Source organism: Herpailurus yagouaroundi, unplaced genomic scaffold (genome assembly GCF_014898765.1).
Source record: "Herpailurus yagouaroundi ecotype Mexico unplaced genomic scaffold, PumYag 557, whole genome shotgun sequence".
Classification (NCBI taxonomy): Eukaryota; Metazoa; Chordata; class Mammalia; order Carnivora; family Felidae; genus Herpailurus; species Herpailurus yagouaroundi.
This window is the reverse complement of record NW_024412774.1, coordinates 1,056,481-1,072,713: the sequence shown is the minus strand read 5'-3', so window position 1 is coordinate 1,072,713 and position 16,233 is coordinate 1,056,481. Positions and strand designations below refer to the sequence as shown.

At 44.3% G+C, this 16,233-nt stretch overlaps 1 protein-coding gene across 2 annotated transcripts in view; it reads left to right on the top strand.

Annotated features, from left to right (window-relative positions):
- Positions 1-16,233, top strand: part of LOC121023457 (zinc finger protein 304-like) — a 498,588-nt gene that overhangs the window by 396,796 nt on the left and 85,559 nt on the right. The window lies entirely within an intron of this gene.

Here is a 16,233-nt window from a genome sequence, read left to right as displayed (position 1 = left end):
TTGTGTTAGTCACTCAAAGTAAAATGCCTGAGTCATAGGGTAAGTGAATGTTTAACTTCTAAAGAAACCGCCAGACTGATCTAAAATGATCGTTTGCTTTTGCATACCCACCAGGAGTGCATGAGAGTCCCAGTTCTTTCACATCCTTGCCAGTACGTGGTATCAGTCTTTTCGTTCAGTCTTTGGAATTTACCCATTTAATAAGCAAGCAGTCATTTTAATTGCATTTCCTTGAGGATTTATGATGTTGAACATTTTTCTCTTTTATTTGGAATCTGTAGATCTTCTTGATAAAATGTCTGTTTGTATCTTTTGCTTGTTTTTGTTCCTTGGGTGCTTTCCTGCTGTATACAATGTAATGACCACCCCCCCCACACACACTTTTTAAGTTTAATCTGCATTATTTACATATTCTCCAACATATCCTTCAATCTAGGCTTTCAATAATACAGCGTAGTCCTGGTTCGCAGTGTCTTTCAAGTTCTCTGGGGTAAGTACTCCCACTGTGGCTGATTTCAGACTGCCAGTGTGATGTCACCGAGCACAGTCGGGGAGAGTTGCTAGAGGCGCAGCATTGTTTCCACCATCCTGAGCCAGCGGCCGCATGTAACCTGTAGAGCACTGATGATGATAATAAAACACAGTAAAACGATTTAGGAAGCGACAGGTTTGGAAGACTTGTTTAATAGAGGTGTTATTGGCAACACAAAAACCCGCACATAGTTCAGAGTATACTTTAATGTTTTGATACATGCTTAACATCCCTAAAACCAAACATTTCATTGGAAACATAACAGAAGATGTATCATATTGACAATAGTGCAGTTAGATACTTCAGTTGTTCAAGAAACAAAACAAAGCAGGAAAGATATTTGAAGTACAGGAAATTCTTGGAAAAAATTCAAACTTTGAAAATGTTTTCTCACAAAGGATCAGAAAGAATGCAAATTAACAGTTGAGATGCAATTTGCCAACGGTTTATTTCAGGGTCAAAGCCTGTTTTTATTCTAAACCCTCTGGAAGTTTGTATGTTCTTGTTGACAGAAAAACTAATCCAATGTAATTCTCAGCTTCGGGTTCTATAAAATGATTGGAGAATTTCAACAAATTTTTTGAAAACATTCAGAGGAAATGTTTGTAGTTTTAAGTGTTCCTATGCTCCCCACATTCTCGATATTATCACCCATATTTAACTGAGGAGCAGACCTTAGCCCCTAATTTCTAAAGTTTTACGGTGCATATAAACTTAAGGTTTATTGCAGTCTCTCACGTTTCAGTTGTCTATATTTGGTATGTTTTGTAACAAGAAGAAGTACAAGTAGCACTGATGTTTGGAGAAGATAATAGTCTGTTGTCCCCTTACCTCCGGCACAGGGGTGGAGCTCAGGGAACAGATCTTTCTAGCTATAATCACGGCTCTCTGCAGGCATCTGGCAGGGGTGAAATGTATTTGTGTGATGATCCTCATGTATTTGAATGAAAATTTTAAAGTAAGTTCAAAGATGAAATAACGAAAGGAAGGGGTAGACAAGAGTCAATAGGCAAAACAACAATTGAATCAACTAAATAAGAGAAAATAAACTGGTAAGGGGCCAGAAATCATTTTGAAGATCTATCAAAAAATATGTTTAATATACAAATTAGATACGGTTCATTGACTTGGAGTAGGAAGTAACCAATTTTGTTTACATCTGAGAAAGCACAGTAGATACTTAAGAGTCCTCAGGGGTGGGGGGAGCAGGGTAGCTCAGTCGGAGAGGGTCTGACTTTGGCTCAGGTCATGATCTCAGGGTTTGTGAGTTTGAGACCCACATTGGGCTCTGTGCTGTCAGCGCAGAACCTGCTTTAAATCCTCGGTCTCCCTCGCTGTCTGCCCCTTCCCCACTCATGCTCACTAGTTCGTCCTCTCTCTCTCTCTCTCCAAAAATAAACGTTAAAAAGGGGCTCCTGGGTGGCTCAGTCAGTTAGGCGTCTAACTTCAGCTTGGTCATGATCTTGCAGTATGTGGGTTTGGGCCCCGCATCAGGCTCTGTGCTGACAGCCTGGAGCCTCCTTCAGATTCTCTCTCTGTCTCTCTCTCTCTGCCCCTCTCCTGCTCTCTCTCTCTCAAACTAAACATTAACTTTGTTTTAATTAATAAAAATAAATTCAGATATAATTCACACCAAAAAAAAAAAAAAAAAGCCTGTTTAAAGTGTAGTTCAGGGGCGCCTGGGTGGCTCAGTTGGTTAAATGTCTGACTTCGGCTCAGGTCATGATCTCACGGTTCGTGGCTTTGAGCCCCATGTCAGGCTCTGTGCTGACAGCTCAGAGCTTGGAGCCTGTTTCAGATTTTGTGTCTCCATCTCTCTCTGACCCTCCCGCACTCACACTCTGTCTCTCTCTGTCTCTCAAAAATGAATAAATGTTAAAAAATAATAAATTATAAATTATAAAAGAATCCTCAAAGGTAGGGCATCTGGGTGGCTTAGTCAGTTAAACATCTGATTTGATCTCCACTCAGGTCTTGATCTCAGGGTCATGAGTTCAAGCCCTGCATCGGACTCAGCACTGGGCATGAAGCCTACTGTAAAAAAAAAAGAATGATCAGAGGAATGGCAGCTCATGGTAGGTTACTGCTACCGTGGTCCCATCCATTAAAGCCCCTATACTCACGTAATTGAAATGAATGAAGCCATTCAGTTGTCCACTGGCAAATGTTTTGCCGTTCTATATATCCTATTCAGTGTCTATTTCAACAACCTTTCAATCACATCCACCCAGAAAGGTGAATTCAACAGTTAATCACTTTCAAAGGAGCACAATACACCTTTACTCAGTTGCCCATGGGATATCTTAGAAGTTCAACCATCACACATCACCAATACTGGCAGAACTCTAATTGGACTCGGCTGTCCCCAGGCACCCATTTATAGCACTACACTGACGACCTGCTCCTGTGAGGGAGCATACTAGACACACAGGACATGCAAATAATCATTGTTGCACTTACAGAAGTAGATGGGCTGTTGCCTTCCCCCGTAAAGTTCAGGGTCATGCCACCTCAGTGGAAGTCCTGAATTCATCTAGTGTGCCTAAGAGCCACTCTCTTCCTGACATAGTTATAAGGCAACTCCCAATTTTGTCAGTTTGGATCAGTCTCAAGCCAAACCTAGTGAAACCTAGGAATGCCTTTAGGCATTCCTTGTTCCTCTTCTTTCATCCGTCCTTGTCGGTCTCGCCCCAACCCTGATTGGGATGTAGGCCAGGTCAAGGCTCGAGTTTTTATTGTGACAAATGATCATCTCACCATCAAATGCCCCTCTGGCTATCTGTCAGAGTTATTTGGTACCTTGATAAATGTTGATTTGCTTAGCCTACACCACAAGCTTTGCCAAATATTCCTGGCTATAGAGGATACTTAATTTCTAATGCCTGTGATAATCTCACTCAAAGTAGAGAGATCATGGCTCCAGGACTTATACCCACAACAGTGTGAATAGCAGAGTGGCCGAGAAAGACTAAAACTGGACTTACCTGACAAGAAATTCCACTAAGGAATGCAGGTTCCCTCCAACCACACAGTCACCCAGTCCACACTAAGCCAATGTGGTCCGTGTGCTCTCAATGCCTTTAATTATAGCACTCGCACAGAACAAATGCTATTGCCCGGCCTTCTGGCTTCTCATAGTTTGGCTATACCTACTTGGGATACATAATAGCATGTCCCTGGAACACTGCAGGCCATGAGCAGACTCCATCTGGCAATGCAACAGCCATCTAGCTATATTTTGGCACACTGACGTCCATAGTTAAATGGCCTTTTAAACACCACTGCCATAGCCAACCATTAGTTAGCACCATAATTTTGTTCCCATCACACTGGCAAAATTCTGTATAGCAGGACATGTCATAAGTTTCCCTCTCAACTGCCTGGCCATGTTGAAGCCTATTCAGATGATCTTAAAGAAACTTTGCCAATAGCACTATCCACAACCTGTTGACCTATTTGGCTGGACACATTTCCAAATCTAAACCTCAATTGTTCTCCTGGCCTTCCCTTTAAAAACTAACTCCAAGGACGCCTGGATGGCTCAGTTGGTTAAGTGTCCAACTTGATTTTGGCTTAAGTCATGCTCTGTGTCAGGCTCTACACTGACAGCATGGATCCTGCTTGGGATTCTCTCTCTCTCTCTCTCTCTCCCTCCCTCCCTCCCTCCCACTTGTACACTTGTGATTGCTTGCTCTCTCTCTCTCTCACAAAAATAAATAAATAAATGTAAAAAAAAAAAAAAAAAGAAAAGAAAAGAAACAACTCCCAACTAGTCAGGATGGTCACTATAATGTCCCAACCAAAATGCTTCCTGACAGCATAGAAATTCTTGGTTCTCAGGTCAAATGCTAAGACCAAGATTGTAGCCCCAAGGACCATTTTTCCAAATACGCCTCACTTCTGTAGGCATATTTGCTCCACCTCAGACTTCTCTTAATTTGACCTGCCCCATCACCATTTGGGAGCTAAACATCACCTTTTGACCTTCTTCCAAAAAAAATGTTCTGGGTCTTGATTGTGGTTGTAGTTACACGAATCTACCCATGTGATAAAATCACACAGAAACACACACACACACACATACACACACACACACACACACATGTAAAATGATAACTCTGAAAAAGGTCTGAAGATTGAACCAATGTCCAGTTCCTGGGTTTGACATAAAGATCATGTCAGATGTTACCAGGGGGAAACTAAGCAAAAGGTACTCTGCACTGTGTTTGCGACTTCTCGTGAATCTATAATTATTTCAAAATAAAACATTTAAAAAAATCATGTGTTTGTCTTGCTGAATCCCTCCCACAACTTCCCAGAATAGTCAGAATAAAATCCAAATTTCTAGTCATAGCCTACAAAACCATGTTTATCTGCCCCTTTCCCCTCATCCCTCCATCCATCACTCTCTTCCTTTACTGGCCCTACTGGCCTTCACCTGATTCCACCACCAAGCCAAGCTCTCACTAGCCTCAGGGTCATGTACATGCTTTTCTCTTTGCCAGGAATTTTTCCTCATCTTTGCACCTGGATGGGATCTTTACTGGGCCCCATAATATCATCTGTTATTTAGTGTCTGCTTCCCTTTCTGTGCTGTACAGTTTAATGCCCATTTTTCCACTTCTGCAGACATGAATCCTGAAGCCTGGGGACAGTGGACATGACCAAGGTCAGCCAGTTGGTAATGGGCACAGCTTAGATGATTTAGAGTCTTGGTCTGTCCCGAGTCAAGCACTTAGCTACTTGCCCACCTTACCCCTCTTCACATGTGAACTGGAAGGAGATAAGAGGATAAAGAGCCAAATTGACTGAAGAATCAATCTCCTTTTCCCACCTGTCCTGTCCCAGACCCTGCCCCGTCTGCTTCACTTTAAATGAGCTTCACCATTTCCTGGTAAGGAAATTCTGGCCTTTCTTCAAAGCTCCTACCAGCCTCCATACATCTGCCCTCCAGTCACATTGTTGGTTCCCCCAACAATGGTCACCTGTGCATCCTTCTCCTTGTCCCTTGACTTACCCCTCTGTGTATCTTCCTGCCTCATCCCTGAACTTCACCTGCCACCTCCTGTCACATGCCTCAGAGCCCAGTAACTTCAGGATCTCATGTCCATGCCTGACTGAGGCCGCTGAAGCTGCCACCCATGCATCTCCTGCTGGGTCATCACATAGATTTCCCCTCTTTGGGGACTACAGGAAAACCTTGGATTGCAAGTAACTTGTCCTGCAAATGTTCCACAAGATGAGCCAACATGTCTAAGAAATTCTAACTTGATAAACGAGTGATGTCCTGCAATTCGAGTAGTCCATGACACTGAACATTACATGATCACAACTGCGCTGATGGTTCTTGAGATTCGCTTTGACATTTGGGTGCTTTGGATTACAAGCGTGTTTCCAGAACGAATTATGCTCGGAAACCAAGCATACTGTACTTGTATCTAGATCTTGATACCCTACGTTCATTTTCTTTATGTATTCGATAATGATGTTTAGTGGCATTATGTGTTAGTCACAGTTTCAGAAACATGAAGCAGAAGAATATCCTTGCCTACAGGCGGGTCACGACCTCAGCTCTTTTATGCTTCCTACTGCATTCTTGGATCCTTTGTCTTTCAGATGTCATCTTCAGTCTGTCATCTGACTCACTAATTCTTTCAATATTTCATTCTCCTATTTATTCTACCCAGTCCTATCTTTATAAACATTTTCCATGATTGATATTTTCCCAATTTTTGTTAGCATATCTTCTTCCTGTGGCCTTTGTCTTTCCTCATCTCCTTGATTATTTTACCTTCTTAATTGAATTTCTTTGTACTTCTCTTCCATCACTGTTTTCTGGATGTCATATGTCGTTGACTACGATCTTTGTGATTTTTGTGATTTTTCCATATCTAATTACTTTTCCCAGGATGTGTGCGTTGCCCTGTCTCACGTGTGTCTGGAGGAAAGGCCAAGGTCCATGTGCTGATGCAGGGAGTACGAAACAAGGGGAGGGGGCCAGGGAAGGGAGCCCAGCTCCCGCTACACTAGGCAACCAGGAGTTTGCATCTCAACCCGGCCAGGGTGGAGGCATCATCCAAATTGTCATCCCAAAGGTTAGGGGAATGAGAGAGGATGGACAACAGCACAGGGACAGCTGGCCAGCCTGACTGACGGCTCCTTAAATCCTCTTGCCTGGTATCAGTGCCTATTCCAGCACCACAGAGGGAAGCTGGTACAGGAAGGTAATGGCTATCCCGAGGCCATGAAGGTGGGAAAGGAAACCACTTTTGTTTCTTTTTTTTTTTTTAATGTTTATTTTTGAGAGAGAGAGAGAGCAGGGGAGGGGCAGAGAGAGAGAGGGAGAGAGAGAATCCCAAGCAGGCTCCATGCTGTCAGCGCAGAGCCCAATGTGGGGCTTGAACCCATGAATCGTGAGATCATGATTTGAGGTGAAGTCAGATGCTTAACTGACTGAGCCCCACAGGCGCCCCTAAAGACACCTTATTTAATATATATTGTTGATTTCATTAACCCAGGCACCCCAAAAATGCTTTTCTTTAACTCGTCATCCCTGCAGCTCTGTGCTTGATCTCCCCATGTTGTGGAACAGGACTCTGAAAGTTGCTGTTCTCTGTGCTTCCCTCTAACTTCTCATTTCTCTACCTCGATTTGGGGGGAGGGCAGCAGCCCTTGCAAGGTCCCCACGTCTCCTGGCCCCTGAGGCTGTCTTGACGTGTCTGCTCCATAAACCCTTCTGTGGTTCATTTGACTCTGTTCTCCCTGCAGCTGCTGGGTCAGTTTAGCTCACACCCTCTCTCACCTGGAATATTCATTTCAAACAGATGCATAATTAATGAGAACTTACAAGTGTCCAGCTCTACATAAACCACTCAGATGCAGTGCAGGAAAAAAAAAATTCTGTTTGTGAGTTGGTTCAATTCCAGAGTGACAGATAAGAAGACAAGTGGGAAGAGTATAGTTTGTCTGCTGGAGATCGTTGCTATGGAGAAAACTGAAGCAGAGGGGTGACCAAAGACCGCCTGGTGGGAGGGGGTCCTGAGACGCGAGGAAACGTGTCCAGCGCAGCCTAGGAGAGAAGAGCGGAGAGCTGTGGGTCCCTCTCCCAAGGAGCAGAGGGAGGGGACAATGACCCACCGTGGGAGTGAGGCCACCAGGTCCTGGAACTGTGGGGGCCTGAGAGGCTTTGGCAGGGCGAGCAAAGGGGCAGACAGGCCACTGGAGCCAGAGCGACAGGGTCTCCAGGCCACTGTCAGGACGCCAGTCACACTGTGTCCGTGACCCTCAGAATGCGGTCTGAGGGTGCCGCCATCCTCCACACTGGCTCCTGTCTTGGGCTCCTGTCTACGCAAAGAGTAAGTGTATAAACTCAGGGCGAGGTGACACATGTTTTCTGTCTGTTGAATCTGATGACATAAAAGCCCCTGTATTTCGTGTGCCTTTGTTTTCGTGTTGGTTTCGCATTTCTGTTAATTCATTTTTCTTGCATTTTGTGAAACGGTGGGTCTGTGACATGTTGGGGCGTGGGGAGGTCTTTTACCTTCACCGAGGGCAGTCTGTACCCTGGCAGATTGATTCTGGAAGCCATCGGGGAGCTTCAGCAGAGGGGGGACATGGTCAGGTGGTTATAGAGGGTCCCCGGAACAGCTGCTTTGAGGAGAGAAAACTGGCAGGTGGAGAGGAGGCCAGACAGGAGCCGATCCCCGCCAGTGAGGCATGATGGGGGCTGTGCAGCAGTCGAAGTGGTTTGACTCTGGAAATGACTTGAAAGTGGAGGACAGACGGACGATGTTTGGACTGCCTGACAGGTACCTTCTGTCAAAAATCCATTCCATCTGCTTCCCCGAGTGTCTCTCATCTTGTACGGGGTAGTCGCTTCCTCTACAAAGAGTTGGGACACAGAAGAGCCCAGTTTCCCAAAATCTATTGCTGCCACTCTCCCCTCCCCCTGCCCCCCAGTGGGTACACGGTGCCCTTCCCAGCCACATTTCAAACGAGGGGCCTGTCACTATTGTTAACTCCGCCCTCTCTGACAGTGAGTCTCAGCCATGCTGTGCTTTCTCAACATAAAATAAGAACCCAGCTCCCTTCCCGCTAAAATAATGTTTGTTTCAGTCCCTGTGGTCTTTTTGCTCTCCTCTGGGGTCCTGGGCCACCCTCCGACTCACTGCCTGGGATTGACACAGGAAGAGAGAACATTAACCTTGTTCTCTGCCACACTTGCAGTCCACAAATCTAGACAATTAGAAAGCATCAGCAACTTTGTGTGAGACTCGCTTAAGACAAAACTTGGCGGGAATTTATGTGAGACTAACGTTAATCTTTGCATTCCCCACTCAGTGTGTGTTGTTACATTTCACTGCAGAAATACTAGGATTTGATTGTGGCTGGTTGTCCCAGCCCCAGGGGTGTAACCTAATAACGTATCAGAGAGCTGGAGCTGGGGCGGGATTCCATCGGCAGGCAGATTTTATCCAATCACATCTGTAAATGCATCACTGACCCCAGACCCTATAAGAGGGAGGAGCCTCCGGAAGGCCCGTCAGATGGGCCCTGTGCAGAGTGTGAGTCACACTGCAACTCAGCGTTTAGCCCAGGCTCGCCCGGTTTGAAGTTCAGTCTTCCTGAGGTGAGTTTTCAGAACAGAAGGAAATTTTCTGATTTTGTGTGTGTGTGTGTGTGCACGTAGGTGTACGTAGGCATAGCTTGGGGGCTGGGGGGAACATTCCTAGGTGCAAAGTTATGGGGGTCCCTCAAGTGTGAGGGATGGTCTATTGTTTCAACAGTTCTGTGTAAAAACCTGGGTGGATTGGGGCGCCTGGGTGGCTCAGTCGGTTGGGCATGTGACTTCGGCTCAGGTCATGATCTTGTGGTTGACTGAGTTCGAGCCCCATGTCGGGTTCTGTGCTGACAGCTCAGAGTCTGGAGCTGCTTCGGATTCTGTCTGTCTGTCTGTCTGTGTGTATCTCTCTCTCTGCCCCTCCCCCACTCGTGCTCTGTCTCTTTCGCTCTCAAAAATAAACAATAAAAAAAAAAAAAAAACCTGGGTGGATTGCAGGAGACTTCTCCTGGGAAAGTCTTTTTTTTTTTTTTTAAGTTTATTTATTTTTGAGAGAGAGAGAGGAAGAGCTCAAGCATGAGCGGGGGAAGGGCAGAGAGAGAGAGAGAGAGAGAGAGAGAGAGAGACTGGGAGAGAGAGAATCCCAAGTAGGCTCCATGCTGTCAGTGCAGAGCCTGCTGAGGGGCTCGAACCCACAAATCTTGAGATCATGACCTGCACCAAAATCGAGAATTGGATGCTTAACCGACGGGGAGCCACCCAGGCGCCCCTCGTGGGAAAGTCTTTTTGTGTGGCTCTGTTATCTTGTTAATTTTATGTTTCTTGGTAATTTACTTTTATTGCATCTTGTGAACGTGTTGGCTCACAGCAGATTGGGATGAATAGGTTGGAGCTGAAATTTAAAGGATGGGTGTCCTAGGGTGCCTGGGTGGCTCAGTCAGTTAAGTGGCCACCTCTTGATCTCCGCTCAGGTCTTGATCTCAGGGTCACGAGTCTGAGCCCTGAGTTGGGCTCCGCACTGGGCGTGGCACCTACTTAAAAAAAAAGTCGGGGCGGCTGGGTGGCGCAGTTGGTTAAGCGTCCGACTTCAGCCAGGTCACGATCTCGCAGTCCGTGAGTTCGAGCCCCGCGTCAGGCTCTGGGCTGATGGCTCAGAGCCTGGAGCCTGTTTCCGATTCTGTGTCTCCCTCTCTCTCTGCCCCTCCCCCGTTCATGCTCTGTCTCTCTCTGTCCCAAAAATAAATAAATGTTGAAAAAAAAATTAAAAAAAAAAAAGTAAAGGGTGGGTACTAGGTATTTAGCAGACTTTTACTGAGTGCTTATCATATGCCAGCAAATGCTCTATTATGTATTAACTCTTTTAGCTCCCGTGGCAAGTCTGGGTGCTGGGTATTATCAGAGATCAGAGTCCTCATGACACAGACGAGAACCTGATGGGTAATATGTCTGGGGTCACACAGCTTGTAAATGCCTGATTCCAGATTAAGAACCCTGGCAGGATGAGCACCTGGGTGGCTCAGTCAGTTAAGCATCTGACTTCAGCTCAGGTCATGATCTCCCGGTTTGTGAATTGAAGCCCCTCTGTGCTGACAGCTCAGAGCCTGGAGCCTGCTCCGGATTCTGTGTTTCCCTCTCTGTCTGCCCCTCCCCACCGCTCATGCTTTGTCTCTCTCTCTCTCTCTCTCTCTCTCTCTCTCTCTCTCTCTCTCAAAAAAAAAAAACACAAAAAAAAAAAAAAAAAGACCCCTGGCAGGCTGGAGTTTGTTTTGTTTTGAGATATAATTGATGTATAACATTATGTTAGTTTCAGGTGTACAACATATGATTCTATATTTGCATACACTGCAAAATGATCACCACAATAAGTCTTGTTAACATCCATCCCCTTCCATAGTGTCAATTTTTTCTCTTATGATGAGAACTTTTAACATGGCAGTCAGGGTTTTAATTCCAAAGTCTTAGCCATGGTAGTGTTCCACAGCTGTGTCTGTGCAGGATTGAGTGCATGTCTACAAGTGTGAGCGTGTGGTCCGTGTGTGCCTGGGATAATCCAGAAATGAAACTTGTGGGGAGGCCCAGAAGAAGAAGGGGGCATGGATTCTACAGGAAAAATAAGAGAGAGGGAGGGAGGCCAGTGTACCTGGGTACAGAGAACCAGCCACCACACCTAAGGTGGGGCTGGAGGGTGAGATGGCCCAGGCAAGGCCTCCTGAGACCAGGAAAGACTTGGTACTTTTCCTGAATGCAACAGGTAGGCATAGAAGGAGTCAGGTGGAGTGTGACCTGAGCATATGGGCATTTAATAAAAGTTGACTAGAAGCTTTGTGATAAACGGATTAAGAAAAGACAAGAATGTATTCACGTTCTATGGGGTTTTCCCCAGAATCCTCTTGGCCTCATTAACTGACAGGATCAGGGTGGCTAGTCTGATTAGAGCTTGACACAAAAGCACAAAATGGCATCAACGAACAGAAATTAATCAGGTCTTTGTGTGCCCACATACCAACCCTACCACTCATTTTCTGAATTTGTGGTGTGAAATTTGCTGTTTTAAAAAAATACAAATTTGGGGGGGGGTCGCCTGGTGGCTAAGCGTCCGACTGGTCGGACTGGTTGCCTGGTCGGTTAAGCGTCCGACTTCCTTTCCGGTGATGATCTCAAGGTTTTGTGAGATTGAGCTCTGAGCTGGCAGCACAGAGCCTGCTTGGGATTCTCTCTCTCTTCCCCTCTCTCTGCCCCTCCCTCACCTGCACTGTCTCTGTCTCTCTCAAAATAAATAAGTAAACTTTTTAAAAAATATAAAAATACAAGTCTTTGAAATTTTAACTATCCATAAAATGGGAGGACACAAAAATAGAGCACTAATATGGACGTAGAATTAAATCTTTCATTCATTCAGCATCCCAATGGTGTGGCTACAGTTACCCAGATAATGTGATTTGTAGCCAGAAATCAATATGGAGAAATGCAAACTCAGTTTCATCTCTGCTGGATCCTACCTTGGGTGGAAGAGAACAGGAATCAGAAATAGAGGGGCGCCTGGGTGGTGCAGTCGGTTAAGCGTCCGACTTCATCCAGGTCACGATCTCGCGGTCCGTGAGTTCGAGCCCCGCGTCGGGCTCTGGGCTGCCGGCTTGGAGCCTGGAGCCTGTTTCCGATTCTGTGTCTCCCTCTCTCTCTGCCCCTCCCCCGTTCATGCTCTGTCTCTCTCTGTCCCAAAAATAAATAAACGTTGAAAAAAAAATTGTAGCTCTGAGAAAAGCAGTGAAGGAAGGAATGTTTTTCATAAGGAAGGGGAATCATTGATAGGGAAAAAAACCAGTAAAGAGAAAGTTTCCTAAGGAATGTATCTTTGGACTGACACAGAGGGGATACCTGGAGGGAAGGAGGTGGAGAGGGTGGGTGAGTGGGTTGTGCAAATGTCTGTGTCTGATGTAAGAGGAGTTTCCAACACGGGATGAGATCATTTGTATGGATTCCTATCTCTTCTATTTCATTCGCCTTATTCTCAACTTTTTCTAATATTTTGTTATTTATTCTGAGAGAGAGAGAGAGAGAACAGGCAGAGGAGGAGCAGAGAGAGAGGGAGAGAGAGAATCCCAAGCAGGCTCTGTGCTGTCAGTGTAGAGCCGGAGGAGGGATCAATCCCACAAACCATGAGATCATGACCTGAGCCGAAATCAGGTCGAATACTTAACTGACTGAGCCGTCCAGGTGCCCCTAAAATTGAACATTTTTATTGAAGTGTAATGCACATACAGAAAAATGAAAAAGTGGAAGTAGATAGCTTGGCGGATTTTTACAGAGAAACTCTCCTGCATAAACGACCTCCAAGATCAAGAGGTGGAGGGGCGCCTGCCTGGTGCAGTCGATAGAATGTGTGACCCTAATTTCAGGGTCATGAGTTCAAGCCCCAAGTAGGGTTTGGAGCCTACTTAAAAAAAAAAAAAAAAAAAAAAAAAACAGACCAAGAGGTGGAATACTGCCAGCGGAAACTGCGAGTAGAACATCTCACAATTCTGTTTAGTTCTGGGATGGGGTCCTCCTATGCAGCCCTCCATGTGTGTACCTATCCCAGTATCTACTGTGGTTCCCCAAAGTAACCGACATCCTAAATAATATTGATAGTATTATGCTTTTTTTGTTTTGTTTTTAGTTTATTTATTTATTTTTGAGAGAGAGAGAGAGAGAGCAGGGAAGATGCAGACAAAGGAGAAAGAGAAAGAATCCCAAGCAGGCTCTGCACGCCAAGTGCAGAGCCAGACACCGGGTTTGAACTCACAAACCGTGAGATCATGACCTGAGCCCAAGCTGGATGCTTAAACCGACTGAGCCAACCAGGCGCCCTTTGTGGTTTGTTTTTTTTTAATGTTTATTTATTTTTGAGAGAGTGAGAGAGAGGCAGAGTGCAAGCAGGAGAGGAGCAGTGAGAGAGGGAGACACAGAATCCAAAGCAGGCTCCAGGCTCTGAGCTGTCAGCACACAGCCTGATGCAGCGCTTGAACCCACAAACTGTGAGATCGTGACCTGAGCCGAAATTGGCAGCTTAACCCACTGAGCCACCCAGGGCACCAATTGTTTTGTTTTGTTTTGTTTTGTTTTGTTTTTTATTTTTTTAAATTTATATATGAAATTTATTGTCAAATTGGTTTCCATACAACACCCAGTGCTCATCCCAAAAGGTGCCCTCCTCAATACCCATCACCCACCCTCTCCTCCCTCCCACCCCCCATCAACCCTTAGTTTGTTCTCAGTTCTCAACAGTCTCTTATGCTTTGGCTCTCTCCCACTCTAACCTCTTTTTTTTTTTCCTTCCCCTCCCCCATGGGTTCCTGTTAAGTTTCTCAGGATCCACATAAGAGTGAAACCATATGGTATCTGTCTTTCTCTGTATGGCTTATTTCACTTAGCATCACACTCTCCAGTTCCATCCACGTTGCTACAAAAGGCCATATTTCATTTTTTCTCATTGCCACGTAGTATTCCATTGTGTATATAAACCACAATTTCTTTATCCATTCATCAGTTGGTGGACATTTAGGCTCTTTCCATAATTTGGCTATTGTTGAGAGTGCTGCTATGAACATTGGGGTACAAGTGCCCCTATGCATCAGTACTCCTGTGTCCCTTGGATAAATTCCTAGCAGTGATATTGCTGGGTCATAGGGTAGGTCTATTTTTAATTTTCTGAGGAACCTCCACACTGTTTTCCAGAGCGGCTGCACCAATTTGCATTCCCACCAACAGTGCAAGAGGGTTCCCGTTTCTCCACATCCTCTCCAGCATCTATAGTCTCCTGATTTGTTCATTTTGGCCACTCTGATTGTTTTGTTTTTTAAAGTAAACTCTACACTCAATGTGGGGCTTGAACTCATGACCCTGAGATCAAGGGCTTCATACTCTACTGACTAAGCCAGCTAGGCACCCCTTGTATGCTTTTGAAATAACATAAATGGGAATAAACAAAATGAATTTTTTCATTTCTGCATTATTTCATTCAACATTATGGTTGTGGTTATTCTGTTGCATTCATTTACATCGCTATCAAATATAACTCTGTGATTTAATGATAATCTATCCTCTTTTTTTTTTAATTTTTTTTTCAACGTTTATTTATTTTTGGGACAGAGAGAGACAGAGCATGAACGGGGGAGGAGCAGAGAGAGAGGGAGACACAGAATCGGAAACAGGCTCCAGGCTCCGAGCCATCAGCCCAGAGCCTGACGCAGGGCTCGAACTCACGGACCGTGAGATTGTGACCTGGCTGAAGTCGGACGCTTAACCGACTGCGCCACCCAGGCACCCCTCTATCCTCTTTAATGTTGGACACTTAGATTGTTTACAACATGGGAATATTGTGAATTATGATGACATAAACACTCTCATATATGTGTTTGATGCACACGAGTAGATTTTTCTTTTGAATATATGCCCTGGAGTAATACTGGTGAGCTATATCATGGAGAATACATAAATGCACATTTTGTAGGTACCAGTCAAAACATGTCCACAGTGAGTACTCACCAGTAGAGATTGAGACTTCTAGGCATTCCAGTCCATGCTGACAGAATGAGTTTTCTCATTCTGGCAGATATTTCTTAGAGTGTTATTGTAGTTTTTTTTTTTTTAAGTTTATTTGTTTTTTAGAGAGAGCATGTGTGTGAGCTGGGGAGGGGCAGAGGGAGAGGAAGAGAGAGAATCCCAAGCTTTCCTGCTGAGTTCTTACTGTATTGTATTAAAAATATTTTTTTACTACAGGTTCTTAAATATATTCTTCCAGGTGGTCTTCTAGAAGCTTTATTTTACATTTCAGAGATTTAAAAAACTCATCTAGAACTATTTTTGTAAATGGGGTACGACGGGGGTCAGGATTAATTTTCCCCTTTCTGAATATTCAGTTGACCTAACACCATTTATTGAAGAAAAAAAAGGCTTTCCTCTCTGCACATGCATTTCAGTGTCATGTTGTATAGAAAGCAAGTGACAGTATAGATGTCGATCATATCAGGAGAACATTCTGTTCTGTTTCCTTATCTGTCTATCTTTGTGCCATGATCACGGTCTTAATGAATATAATCTCATAATCAGTTTTGTTTTGTGGTTATGTAAATCCTGAAATATTATTAGTCTTCAGAATTGTCTGGGCTATTTTTAGCCTGTTTATGTCTAATTTTAGAATCAGCTGTCAATTTTCTCACACATACACACAAACACAAGCCACTTGCTGGATTTCCAATGGTATAGCATTGAGTTCACAGAGAAACTTGGGGATAATTGATGTTTCCCAATTGGAATTGGGTCTTGCCATCCGTGAACATAGTTGTCCTTTATGCCTATGATATTTATTGATATTGTGTATTTCTGTAGAGGACTTGTACATTTTCACTGGAGTTTTTCTTCGATATTTCATGTTTAATGGTAATATATATCATTGAGGTTTATTTTTTATTTTAAGCTGCTTGTGTTATTATACAATCCAATCGATTTTGGTAAATTGGTCTTGTATCAGACATTTTGCAAAAATTCATTTTGCAAAAATTTGTCTAAGATTTGTAGAATATTTGATCCTTTGTTGGAAACAAAATCAGGAAATGTATAAATAATGATATTTGATACATTTTCTTGCCTTTTTTACTGGTAA